Genomic DNA, 13,540 nt, shown 5'->3' with positions numbered 1-13,540 from the left:
CATTTCTTGTTGTAAAGAGTTTCTGACATTCTGGGAGATGGACATTCTATAACAATAATGGTGCTGGATAGTTTTGACTTATAGGGAATCTAAGGAGAGAAAATGTCCCCACACTGTAAAGTGGTAAGACAGAACTCAATGGTTCTGAATGATGGGGTCAGTGACTGGTACAGTCTGTCCCCAGTCTCTCCTGTGGTTTCACAAAATGTGAAACATATACGTGGATGCTGTCAGCAGAAGGAAAACTATCTTATGAAAGATAAGAGCAAAATCTGCTGTCCTCCCCCCCAAAAAAAATCTGCTGTTTTGTAAAAGTGTAACTCTGAAATGAAACTAGGAAGACTGGGCCCTTTTATTGAATTAAGTGACGATTAACAGTTGCTTTATTGTTCTTGGAAATGGATTCATGATATGATACAGGGTGCAATTTTTAGTAATTAGGGATATATTTCCCCCTACGTTTCAACCCAGATCTTCCATTATCCAATTCCATGTATTCAAATGCAGCTACTCTCCATTTTCTATACATATTTCATGAATTTAGCCTTAGTATTTTCAGTCACCTAAAATTCCCTTTGCCTGCTTTGAGCACAGTGCATGAGCATCTAACTATGCATTAAAGTAGGGGTTTGTAAACTAAATGCACAAAGATTGACTTGGAAAGAATCCATAAACTTATTAAATTGAATTACAATGTGCCTGTGAATTTTGGATGTGAGAAACGATCATTTTCGTCAGATCTATCATCTTTGAGGGATGTACTCATCGTCAGATCTATCATCTTTGAGGGATGTACTTACCTACTGCAAAAAAGTTAAGAACTACTGCAACCAGGAGCTTAAATCATGGGCTACCTTATCCAAAAAGATGTTCCTGATTATCAGCTCATAAAGGTCAACAGCTAGAATTGCCTTCAGGGCAAAATTAACACCTTTAATCTCCTAACTCCTCCAAGAACACATTGAATGTTTCATGGTCAAGGAGTGCATTTTATTTATACTAGAATTCTCAGCATCTGTAGACTGCAAGTACTCTTGTTCCATCATTTGTAATGTATTTTCCTGCAATGCTTATCAGTGGCTTTACACTTGGTAGTATATTTATAAATATTTGTGAATGGGAATGAAAACTCTTACTGAAAGAAGAAACAAAAAATATTAAATGAACATCTAAGAACTATTTCATTCTCCTAATATTTTTAATTTGGTTTAATACTTTAAAAAAAACTTGTTTATTCTCTTAGGCCTCTGGAAAAAAAAAGTATTCTTGTTCCTTTCCAAAATACTAGGCATTTTCAATTACAACAATATACATATTTTTGACCATCCTAGTAATTCAACAGTAATTTAGGATGAAGCAAATTGTTAGCAACAAGGAATAAAAATAGTAATTCAATTTAAGTATGTTTATATAATCAACCACTATAGAAACTGAGTGACTCCTAAAATATACACACACATATGCATGTATGTATGTTTATGTATACACACACATACAGAATATACACATGTATGTATACACATATAATTTTGTGTGTACACATGTAATTTTGTGTGTGTAATTAAAGTTCATCATATATGGGATAAAATATATCCTATATACTTTAGATAGTTAGGGTGGGACCCTTTGGAGAGATACATAATTGAGGAAAGAAGGCCAATGAGTAGCATCTACCTGTTTCTGAATCCCTAGTCATATAAGGTCTAGCATTTCTTAACCCTCCTCTTCGCCACCTTCTCAGTCACCCTATATATGTTTAGCCATCACTCTCTGACTCTGCTGCCATGGTAGGTGATTGCAGAGCCCATGAATCCTTGCATAGCTGGTGAAACCACTCTTACCCTACGGAAACATGGCTGGGAGATGACAAAAAGCACTTAGAAATTCTATGGAATTATTCAGTAAGCTAATTTCTCACCTAGCTTATAACTTCTATATCACAGTTTTGGCAATTTATAGAATCACGACCCTTGGTACATCTACCACTGTTATCTGAAATTGTTTTTTTTTTTTTTAATGTTTATTTATTTTTTAGAGAGAGAGACAGAGACAGAGACAGAAAGTGAGTGCAGGAGGGGCAGACAGAGAGAGACAGACAGAACCTGAAGCAGGCTCCAGGCTCAGAGCTGTCAGCACAGAGGCCAACATGGGGCTGGAACTCAAGAACAGTGAGAACATAACCTGAGGCCAAGTCGGAAGCTCAACCAACTTGAGTCACCCAGGCTCCCCTAACGTTGTTATTAAATTACATGTCTAACCGTCCCAAAATCCTTCCAAAGATTATAAAATCTTTGAGTAAACAGCCATATCATGTACTTTTTTCGGTTACTCTGAATACCAAATACCAGGCTTTACCCATATGAGGTTCTAAATACCCTGTAAAACTCCAGCTTCATTTTCTATTTTTTCTTTTCTTTTCTTTCTCTCTCTCTCTCTCTCTCTCTCTTTTTTTAAGTAGGCTCCATGCTTAGTGTAGAGTCCAATGCAGGGCTTGAGCCCACGACTGTGAGATCAAGACCTGAGCTGAGCTTGAGTCAGACATCCCTAGGCACCCCTAGCTTCATTTTCTAAAACTATTCTCAGTTCATTTTATCATTTAGTTGCAAGTTATCCTAACCAATTTCCTTTGTAACATCCATGATTTCAAATATATTTGTTTTCCTCATTATAAAAGCAACATATCCAGTGTAGAAACTCTAGAAAACAACAAAAAAATACAGGCAGATGAAAATGGAAAGACTCTGTAAACCCACAACCAAAAGGTAATTAATGTTAATAAATTAACACATTTGCTATATTATTTCCCTTTGGCCTCTGGATATATTCTTATTTTTATGAAACTGGTATCCAGGCTTATGTTTCAATTTTCATTATATTATATACATACTGCATTCCAAGCATCTTTCCATGTCATTATATGTTATTTAAAAACATGATTTTTTGATGGTTGCATAGTTCTTCATTTCATAGAAATTTTATAATTTATTTAATCGTTGACCTACAACTGTTTGTTTAGGCTGTTAATGGTATTTGCTAATTATGATGTGACCAAAAATTTCTGAACATAAAGAATTACACATATCTCTGATCATTACATAGATTCCTAGAAGAAGAAATATTGTGGCTTCTCATATGTATACCCAAATTGCTTTCCAGAAATTGTCTACCCATTTGCATTCCTGCCAGCAGGGCAGAGAATGCCCTTCTCACTGGATCCTTTCCAGGTTTGAGTGCCATTATGTCTTCTAATCTTTGACAATTTGCTAACATCATATTCAATTATGTACCTGACCTTTGTTCATCTTGTTACCTCTTCCCAGCATGCCCTTTCCCTAATTCTCCATTTATTCAAGCTATCTTCAAGGCGGATCTCAAATAATCTTTACATTTTTAAAGGTTTGCCCATCATGGAAATTCTGCCTTCTATGTGTTCTCATAGGGACATGTTTCTGTATCTTTTAGAGCTTGTATTATAGTATGTCTTGTATGGTATTTAATTGCATAATTAAATGTTTCTCCTCTATTGTACTATAAGTATTTGAAGTCAGGGATTAACTTTTACTCATCCATCCTTTGTTCCCAGAACCTAATAACAGAGAGGCAGCAAACATAATGGACACTTACTACTTGAAAAAGGTCAAATAACTTACAGTTTCTAGAAAAGATATTTTAAAATTTATTCATTCATTCATTAAAATTTTTATTTAGTGTCTTCTCTGTGTCAATTACTAAACAAATGACAAATAAATGATAAGCAAAATTAGAAATTATCTCTGCCCTTGAAGGGACTTCATTTATTAAATGAGGCAGACAATCAAGTAATCAACCAAAGGCATTTAAATTATAATAAGAATAGGTGGTGTCAAGGAAAGGTATATAATTTAGTTGTGGAAGGTTTCTCTGAGAATGTGGGAAGGGAAAATACGGAGAGAAGGAACTAAGATTTAAGGTACCCCTTTCCTCATCTGTTTACTGGATCTTCCCTTCCACCAACCTGGTGACCTACTCAGAGTGACCTCAGTATAATCCCACACATTCAAACATTGGAAAATCCATTCAAACAAGAATCCATGGACCTTAAAGAATAGCTTCACTGTGGCTATTCTTTTTAAGATTGAATTTTATACATAATCATCACACTTCCTTGTCCCTCAGAGACTCCACATAATGCACTGAATTAAGAGAGTGCATTTGTTCACTGTCCTTTATCAGTTGAGAAAAAAATGCTTCAGACTTCTTTGTCTGGTCGATGGCCTGAGTCTCTGTCCTATTCAGTATGAGTTGCCACATACCAGACACAAAACAAATCAATACTCTCTACTCCTCTCAGTCAAGGGATTCAAGGTATTCCAATAATTAAGCAACCATGTGTGTGCAGAAAAGGCAATATCCCCAACGATTAGTGTTAAATTTAATTAATTACCTCTAAAATAAAATGACACATAAACTTTGTAATTAAGAATAATTCTTAATTAAGGAACATTTGACAGATAGGCAGGAAGGAGGAAAGGGATGGAAAATGGCTGATTAAAATGGGGAATTAAGCACCTCATTGAAGATATTAGCAAGCCCTGTTGTGTGTTTATTTAATTTTCAGGGTATTCAATGAACTGAAATTCAAAACAAATATAGAGGGCATTTCAGTGAAATGTGTGCACTTTTTTCAGTTTAATGTAAAATTTTACCTTTGCCGCCAAAACGGCAGCTGTACTTTTACTCCCTTGATCACTCAACTAAGGAAAGGAAACCAGTTGGTTGGAGAGTTATCACATCTGTTGACTTTCTAAGGCATACAAAAAGCCATACAGTCCTAAAGACTAAGTGGGTCTGTTTCATAAGACATATAGTTCTTTTCCTACGATTGGCATTTGATGAAGTTTGTTAGCTATCTCATACGCCTGACATTTGGAGGGGCTGTGTTGTATCCTGAACTATTCCATTTCATGCTGATAAACCAACCGTGCAAAAATGGCCTGGAGAATCTTGGATAACACAAGATATAGCATAGCAAATAAAACAGAAAGGTTATCTGCAAACATAGTCTCTCTCTTAATCCCCCCACCAAAACCACCACTTCTACTACCATAGAGCAGAAATGAAACTAAAAGACAAATAAAAAACATAACTAAAGGGGAAAGGGGACATATATAATCTTGGTTTAGGTTTTATTAAGCAGCTATTTAGTAATATAAAAGTGAACAATCTGGAAAATTTCTAGTGATAAGAGAAGTTATACTCAATATTTTTAAGGACAAGGTAAGCATAAACATGACTAAAGAGAAAGAAGATTATTTTTAACCAGGATTGAGTAAGAATTTCTTAATAAAATCATACAATTTTTTGCTTTGAAGCTCTCAGAAATCTATAAAAAGTAGTTTAATGATTAATAGAATCATTTATTTTCTAACAATTGTATTAAAATCATAGTCATTAGTAACAGGAATAGTAAGTATAATAAGATAATCATCACCATGCTAGGGAATGGGCTAAGAGAATATATGCCGTGATTTTCACCACTTTAAATCATCAACATAAACACCACAATCATGTAGAAAACACCTCTGGTAAGCTGTGCTAGAAAAACAAACAAACAAACAAAAACATTAGTCTGCATTTCTTAAGTTATTATGTACTAAAAAGATTTAGTGACAGCTAAAATTCAAGTTCTCTCCTAACAGACTGATTAAATACTTTACAATTCCATGATGTAAAAATACACATTCTTGTATTTATTGCAAATTCTATAGTTTCTCAATTTTTTGATTTGCACATAATAACATGCATTGTAGAAAACCTGTTATTTTTTCCCCTAACAGTCACTCCTTTTTGTTCCAAGTTTAAGAATCAGCTCTTTTAAAAGTTCACTTTGATTTCTCATTGACTAGAGTGCCTGCCTGCTGCCACCACCATCTGCTGGGAATGTGAAGTCAACCCCTTAAAATGTTTAAAACAAAAACTCACAATAAACCATGCTGTTTGATGATGTTCAACCTATCTTCATAAAGACTATATTACTTCCCAGACATCCTAACATCTTAAGTCTCCTGCCAAGATAAGCCAGTCCTAAGTTTTATACACACACACACACACACATATATATGTATACATGATATGTACATATATATAATATATATAAAACTTACATTTATAAATATATACATATATATGCCACTAAGCTCATAGTAAATGTGTGGGATACTAAGATTTGCTCTTCTCACACAGTATTTGCTCAAGTAAGAAGGTATTTAAGAAAAGCCTCACAATAGAATCTGGTGTGTTAATTCCTACATAGTCATCACCTGTTACTGGATTCAAATTATTTGATATACAAGGTATTCATCAGGTACAAGTTTAGTCTAAAAACCCAGAGTGCTGCAGACTCTGAAGAGTTTATTGGCTAGTGACTGAAAAGTCTATTTAGATTCCCTTGGTCTACAAGCATCTTTCAACGAAGGATAATATCTAATATTTAAGAATTGTCCAGTTAGGGTACATGCAACATACGGGATAAGTACTTCAAGGATCTATTGCTGTGTAACAAACTACTCCAAAACTGAGTGGTGAAAACAATAATTATTTATTGTTGTTCGCCATTCTTTCAACTGGGTTCACCTGTTCTACATTCAGGTGGAGGGTCAGCTGGGCTGCAAGGTCTGAGATGGCTTCACCCAAATGTCTGGCAGTTGGCTGGCTGGTTAGACTGGATTCCTTTCACGGTAATCACAAGGCAACAATCAAGAGGGCAAAGGCAGGAGCTGCAAGGCTAAAGACTTAAAGGCTAACCTCTTAGGTATCATTTCTGCTACTGGCCAAAGCAGGCCACAAAAAAGAATACAGAAACATGGTCCATCTCTTGCTGGGAGGGGCAGGAAAGTTCACATTGCAAACAACTGTGCACATGTGGATGGGAAGACTTTGTGGTAATGTTCTGCAGTCTACCTCAGCAGGGGTGGTCCAAGCAAGGGTTAAGGGTGGCTTAGAGCTGGGTGTGATAATGTGAAGATGGAAACAATGTACTTAACTATCATAGAGGGCTCTATTTTATGCCTATTTTACTGTCTATGGAATAAAGCTTGTACAAATTAAATGACTTCCCAGTGTTCCCTAGTTATTGAACCCAGACATTTTTTAGAAAAATGCTTATTTATTTTGAGAGACAGAAGGAGAGAGTGACAGAGAGAGAGCGCATATGTGCACACATGAGCATGGGATGGGCAGAGAGAAAGGGAGAGAGAATCCCAAGTAGGCTCCTCACTGTTGGTGCTGAGCTCCACGTGGGGCTCAATCCCATGAACTGTGAAATCATGAACTGAGGTGAAATCAAGAGCCAGACACTTAACTGACTGAGTCACCCAGCTGCCAGTGAAGCCGGACATTTAAACCCAAGTCATTTGACTACCGATTGTGCATTTGTAATTAAAATACAGTAGTCTATTCCTATCTGGGGAAATTATATGTTCCAAGACCCACCACCCCCCAAGATGCCTCAAACTTGGAGAGTGCTGAACCCAAAGCATACTATGAAATATCCCATATATACATACCTATTATAGAATTTAATTTATAAATTAGGCACAGTAAGAGACTAATAACATTAACAATAAAATGGAATAATTATAACAATATACTGTTATTAGAGTTATGTGAATATGGTCTCTCTCTCTCTCATAATACGTATTGTACTGTCCTTCCCTTTCTTCTTGTGATGATGTGAGATGATAAAGTGCCTCTTGTGATGATGTGAGATGATAAAGTGATGACATGAACTGAGGTGAATGACGGAAGCATTGTGACATAGAGTTACTCTACTACTGAACTTCTGAACATACATCAGAAGGAGGGTCATCTGCTGACAGAAGTGAAACAGGTAACTAAAACCTCAAAAAGTGAAACTGCAGATAAAGGGGGATTACTGTATTCTACCATTTCCCACCATAATGTGCTGATGGGAGAGAATATTTATCATAACTTGAAAACCAGTAAGTCTGTGTTCCCACTGTTCTTTGCATATGTGTTACTGCAGTTATCAAATTGCATTGCGGTTAGCTATTTATGTTTTTTATGGGCCACTGGAATGAAAGCTTTTATAGGGAAAGGATCAGGTCTTAAACATTTATGGAACCTCAGGGCCTAAAACAGTGGCTGGCTGGTACATAGATTTCTTATAACTATTACCGAATTAATTAATGGATTTTAACTGTTACAAAGCCAAATAAGGGTATTTTCTGCCACCAACAGTACAAAGTTACATATTTAAAAAAAATTTATTCCTTGTAATAAAATTGCCTCCAGTAATATTTATTTAAGAAAAAAATGGAAACATAAAATTAATCAGCAATGACTTACTTTGGAAAAATCAATAATGATCAAAAAGGGCCACTTATTGTACTATGATCTAGAAAGGAAAATGGTTACTCCTTAAAACACAGTTTTGTTTTGATTTTGTTTTTAAATGTACATTTTCTTAATACTAGTTCAAAAATCAAGTCTTACTCATAAGGACCTATTTGTAGAATCATAAACAATGGCTACAAAGACTCTAGCTATTCTATGAAAACAAAACTCTGGAAGTAAATTAAAACCCCAAGGACATGTAGCCAGTTATTCTAATACCAAAAGTAGCCTGTGAACGGAATTGAGAAATCTAAAGAGGAAGAGTTTTAATTGGCCTGGATAACAAGATAAATCATCTTTATTCCTCTTCTAGGAAGTCATGAAAGAAAGTCACACATTTGTTCTGTTGTTAGCTGTGGTGTGTTACCAGCGCAGGTTACAGCAAATGCTGTACAGACACCTGGATGAGTCTGAACTTCATGGGGGTCAGTCCTCTAAGATAATCTTGCCCTTTCATATTTGCAGGCTATATTCTAACTTCAAAGTGCATCTACACAAATGGATAATACAGTTTACAAGGGAGATAAAATCTTTAAAGAATCAAAGCAATGCCACAACTGACCTTCATGAAAAGGCAGATGAAAAGTATCCCTTCACTGATGCCTCATGTTATTTGTGTACACATAGGACACTGTTACAACTTTAGGGTGTGAACAGATACATATCCTCCATACCCTATTCTTTTTCCTTATGTACAGGCACCCAGCTAGAGAAGAATGTGGGAAATTGTGGCGTTGGATCCCACGGGAAATGACTGAGACCGCACCTTGAGTCTATCCCACCCGATCTACCCTCATATTCTTTCCTGAGAAGGCCAATAGTGGTCACCAAATCAGGCTGAGGCTCCTATCATTGGAATTTCTCCGATCAGGAACGAAAACTAAGACTTTACATTTTTTTTCACCTAGATCTCAAGTGAGCAGGAAACAAATCACCAACCTACATCAAAGAGGTTCAAGCTTGTTGCAGAGATGCCAAGCTTGATTTTTCAATGTCAGTCTCCAGAGATATTAATTCTCAGTTCCTATTTGTAGCTTTATCGCTATGTATGATCATACTGAAAATTCAAAGAGGATTGTGTATAATTCTATTCCCTATTCTTATTTATTTTATTATGAGTTTAAAAATGAATTTAAATGTTTAAAACACATCAACAGTTAAGACGCTGTTCCCTAAACTACTCAAGCTCATGAAAACATCTTAAAAATAATCAAGTAGCACAGCTTTAAAGACTTGAATACAATGCTAATAATAATAAAAAAAAGTAGAGCTTGTACATAGCTTGGTTAAGAACAGGCAATGTACAAGAATGATGTAAGATCATCTGAATTAATATTTGCAACACTAACAAATCAGATTATTCTTCTGATATACAAAGCCTTGCAAGAAGGGTGTCCTACATCATCAGCCCCTTGAGGAATTGTGGATAAACAGAAAATAATTATATCCCTAGAGATGAAATAAAACTGGTTGTCCCCCTGAGAGAGCCCTTGTTTTGATGTTAAAGGATGGGCGTTACTGGTATTTCAAAGGAAAACCTCCCCAGAAGCAGGATGCAATAAAAACTAACATACAGATTAAAAAGACAATTAAATATTAACGAGGCCAAACCCACTTACAAATCAAATGCAGAAGAAAGGAGACATCTTTCTTTCAGAGAAAGTTGGATTCACTCATCACATCCTATTGCTTTAAAACAACAAATCTGTTTGTGTTATTGCATACCAAGCATCACGTTTTGGAGAACACAGACGTGACCTTCGCAAAGCAAGCTGGTTACTAAATAATGCATAACTATGATATTTGTGTTGTTCCAAAAAAAAAAAAAAAGTGGAGAATATCTTGAATGAGAATTTTCATGTAAAATGACAAATGTTTTTCTCTGGTAAGTTTTGGCTAGGTTCACTTTGGGTCCCAGGAATTGCTCAAGATGTGGTTTTTGACTATCTAATCCTGGAAAATAGGAGGCTACATGTTTATAGCTATGTGCAAAATTTTCTAAGATAACTTTGCTATTAATTTTGTTATTAAAAGTCTTTTATTGTAAATAAAATGTCTCCAACCTACTTATCATAAATCCCAAAGCTAATTCACAGACTATCTACACTTCCTTATGAAGGGAAAGGCAGAGGCAGAGGTAATGATCTTAGTGACTTAAGAATGTGCCCAATTTTTGGGGTGCCTGGGTGGCTCAGTCAGTTCAGAGTCCAACTTCGGCTCAGGTCATGATCTCACAGTATGTGGGTTCGAGCCCCGCATTGGGCTCTGTGCTTACAGCTTGGAGGAGGCAGCCTGCTTCAGATTCTGTGTCTCCCTCTCTCTCTGCCACCTCTCTCCCCAGCTAGTGCTCCGTCTCTCTCTCTCTCTCCCTCTCGTAAAAGAAATAAAATAAACATTAAAAAAATAAAAAAAGAATGTGACCAATTTTAAATAAAATGAAAGTCTTTTTCACACAGAAATTTAAATGTATTTTTGGACCAAAAAAATACATGATTGGTTTAGAAATCATAGAATTTTACCTCTGACTTAGAAGACAGATGGGGTTTACTGTATTTAAGACTTTGCTGGTCCCCTTCCCTTTATTTTAAATGGCAGCTATAGTGAGATGTAATTTATATATCATACAATTCACATATTTTAAGTCTAAAATTCAATAGTTTTTAATATATTCAGAGTTGTGCAACTATCACCACAATCTGTTTTAGAATATTTTCATCATTTCCCCCACAAAGCCCATTAATAGTCATTTCTTTTTCTCCCACTACCAACCAACCCCCCCCCCCCCCCCCAGCGAATGCTCTCACCTCTGTAACAACTTGCCTACTTTCTAACTCTATGGATTTGTTATTCTGGACATTTCAAACAACAGAATCGTTTAATATGTGGTCTTTCATGACCAGAGTCTTTTAATCAGCATAATGTTTTTAAGGTTCATTCACGTTGTACTATGTATCAGTACGTCATTCCTTTTTTTCTTCCTTTTTTTTTTTTTTTTTAAAGTAGACTCACACCCAACATGGGGCTCAAACTCACAACCCTGAGATCAAGAGTCTCATGCTCTACTGACTGAGCCAGCCAGGTGTCCTTTATTCCTTTTTTAATGCTGAATAAGATTACTGTATAGATATACCACATTTTATTAATGCATTTACCAGCAGATGTACATTTGTGTTGTTTCCTACCTTCCTTTAGCAAATTCTTTCTTCTCTTGGTTCTCTTTGTTACCTAATTTTAGTTTTTCCATGGACAAACTTCTTCCCTTAAATTCTAGGTTGCAAATTTGTTGTGTGCCCTCTGCATGCCTCTACATTCTCTTTGTGATTACATTCATTCTGTATGCCCCAGTGAGTCCTACATGCTGAAAAGCCTCAAATCTCAATGTCTAGAGACTTCCTTGCTATGGGTTGGACCCATACAGTTTCCTCCCTCCCTATTAACTTTCCATGGTACTTACTATCTTTCCAAATATCTAACTACTTCAGTGCACATCCCTAAAGATCCTGACTCTTGCTTTTTCACCCTCATTTTTCACATTTAAGTGGATCCCCATGGCATATCTATTTTACCTACAGCTATGTCTTGAATCCATCCTTATTCCATGCCATTAGTTACTTGTTTGCTCACCATGCATCCCTATTCTACAGACTCATTGTTTGGATTCTAGTGTAACACTTCTTGGACTCTTTAATAAGTCAACATCATTGAGGAACTAAAATACAACTTGCTTAGCATATAAAATAAACAGCCTGCATGGTCTTGCCTCTGTTTATCTAATTGATCTTGCTCTGATTTTCCACAGGTGACCTCAACTGCAGTCACTTCAGACATTTGGTGTTTATGAACAGTGCCAGGATTGCCCTACCTTTATGTCACTGGATAGTTTATTTCCTCTGCCTGGAATTCAATTTTCTTCATCTATTGCTTAATTTCATATGTCCATTGAGGTAGAGACTAGTTAGCTGCTCACTAAACACTTTTTCTTTTCCCTGGACCCAGAACCAGACCGCGCTCTTCTGCAATTAAGTATAGCCTGTGAATGAATTCCAGCCATTGGCCCATGGGGGGAAGTATCCTTTCAGAGTCAGACAGTGAAATCCTCTTGTACAATGTCCCTTTCTCTTTCCCTGTCAAGTGGCTGAATGTTTGTGTCCAAAGACATCTTGAAATGTCACATGTTGAAGATTAGCCTGGATCCCTAAATGACTACACTGGGCCACAGCTGTTCTTGCCACTCTCCTTCACTGAATCTTACAGGAGTGAGAACTACATTTCTAGGATATTAAGCCTTAGATTTTAAGGATAATCCGATATAGCAATCAGCACTAATCTCCAACAACCAAGTGATTGGGAAGGTCTTAATTTCTTTTTTTTCTTTTAATGTTTTGTTTGTTTGTTTGTTTTTGAGAGAGAGAGAGAGAGAGAGAGAGAGAGAGAGAGAGAGAGAGAGAGAGAGAATGTGAGCAGGGGAGGGCTAGACAGAGAGGGAGACAGAGAATCCGAAGCAGGCTCCAGGTTCTGAGCTGTCAGCACAGAGCCTGGAGAGATCATGGCCTGAGCCAAAGTCAGACACTCAACCCAGTGAGCCACCCAGGCACCACAGGAAAGGTCTTAATTTCTACTTCCACATCCGTCCTTTTGTGCATCATACTACTTGCTAAATAGTATGGGAACAGTGCTTGGGAAGCCTATTCCCTTCACTATATTGCACACTTCATGAAGTCATGGACTGGGGCTTTTTTTCTTTTCTTTTTTTTTTTTTTCCAATTTTTATGTATTTATTTTGAGAGAGCATGCACATGTGTGCCAGCGGGGGAGGGGAAGAGAGAGAGAGGGAGAAAGAGATCTCAAACACACTTGGCACTATCAGCACAGAGCCCAACACGGGGCTCAAACTCACAAGGAAACCATAAGATCAGGACCTGAGCAAAATTCAAAACTCAGGTATTTAACCAACTAAGCCACCTATTCACCCCATGGACTGGGTCTTTGATCTTTATAACCCAGCATCAACCATAATATCCACTATATATGTACTTGATAAGTATTTGTTGAATAAAGTTCCTTTCACATATCTTTCCCCATTTGTAGGAACACTAGGAATTTTTAACAAGAAGTGTGTGTGTGTGTGTGTGTGTGTGTGTGTGTG

The 13,540-nt window shown here is 36.5% G+C and overlaps 1 protein-coding gene and 1 long non-coding RNA gene across 8 annotated transcripts in view; one reads left to right on the top strand and one right to left on the bottom strand.

Annotated features, from left to right (window-relative positions):
- The window catches only part of CNTN4 (contactin 4), an 893,176-nt gene that overhangs the window by 363,225 nt on the left and 516,411 nt on the right, over positions 1 to 13,540 (bottom strand). The gene's annotated exons all lie outside the window — the stretch shown is intronic.
- Positions 7,801 to 9,876, top strand: LOC122236724. 2 transcript variants are annotated; one of them, XR_006214943.1, is made up of 2 exons: positions 7,801 to 7,867; positions 9,093 to 9,876. It is a non-coding gene; the product is annotated as an uncharacterized LOC122236724 (long non-coding RNA). The 2 variants fall into 2 exon arrangements; XR_006214942.1 differs by lacking the exon at positions 7,801 to 7,867 and adding an exon at positions 7,897 to 7,979.

This window comes from Panthera tigris, chromosome A2 (assembly GCF_018350195.1).
Source record: "Panthera tigris isolate Pti1 chromosome A2, P.tigris_Pti1_mat1.1, whole genome shotgun sequence".
Taxonomy (NCBI): Eukaryota; Metazoa; Chordata; class Mammalia; order Carnivora; family Felidae; genus Panthera; species Panthera tigris.
Note: the sequence above shows the minus strand (reverse complement) of the source record. Positions and strands in the feature narration are given on the sequence as shown.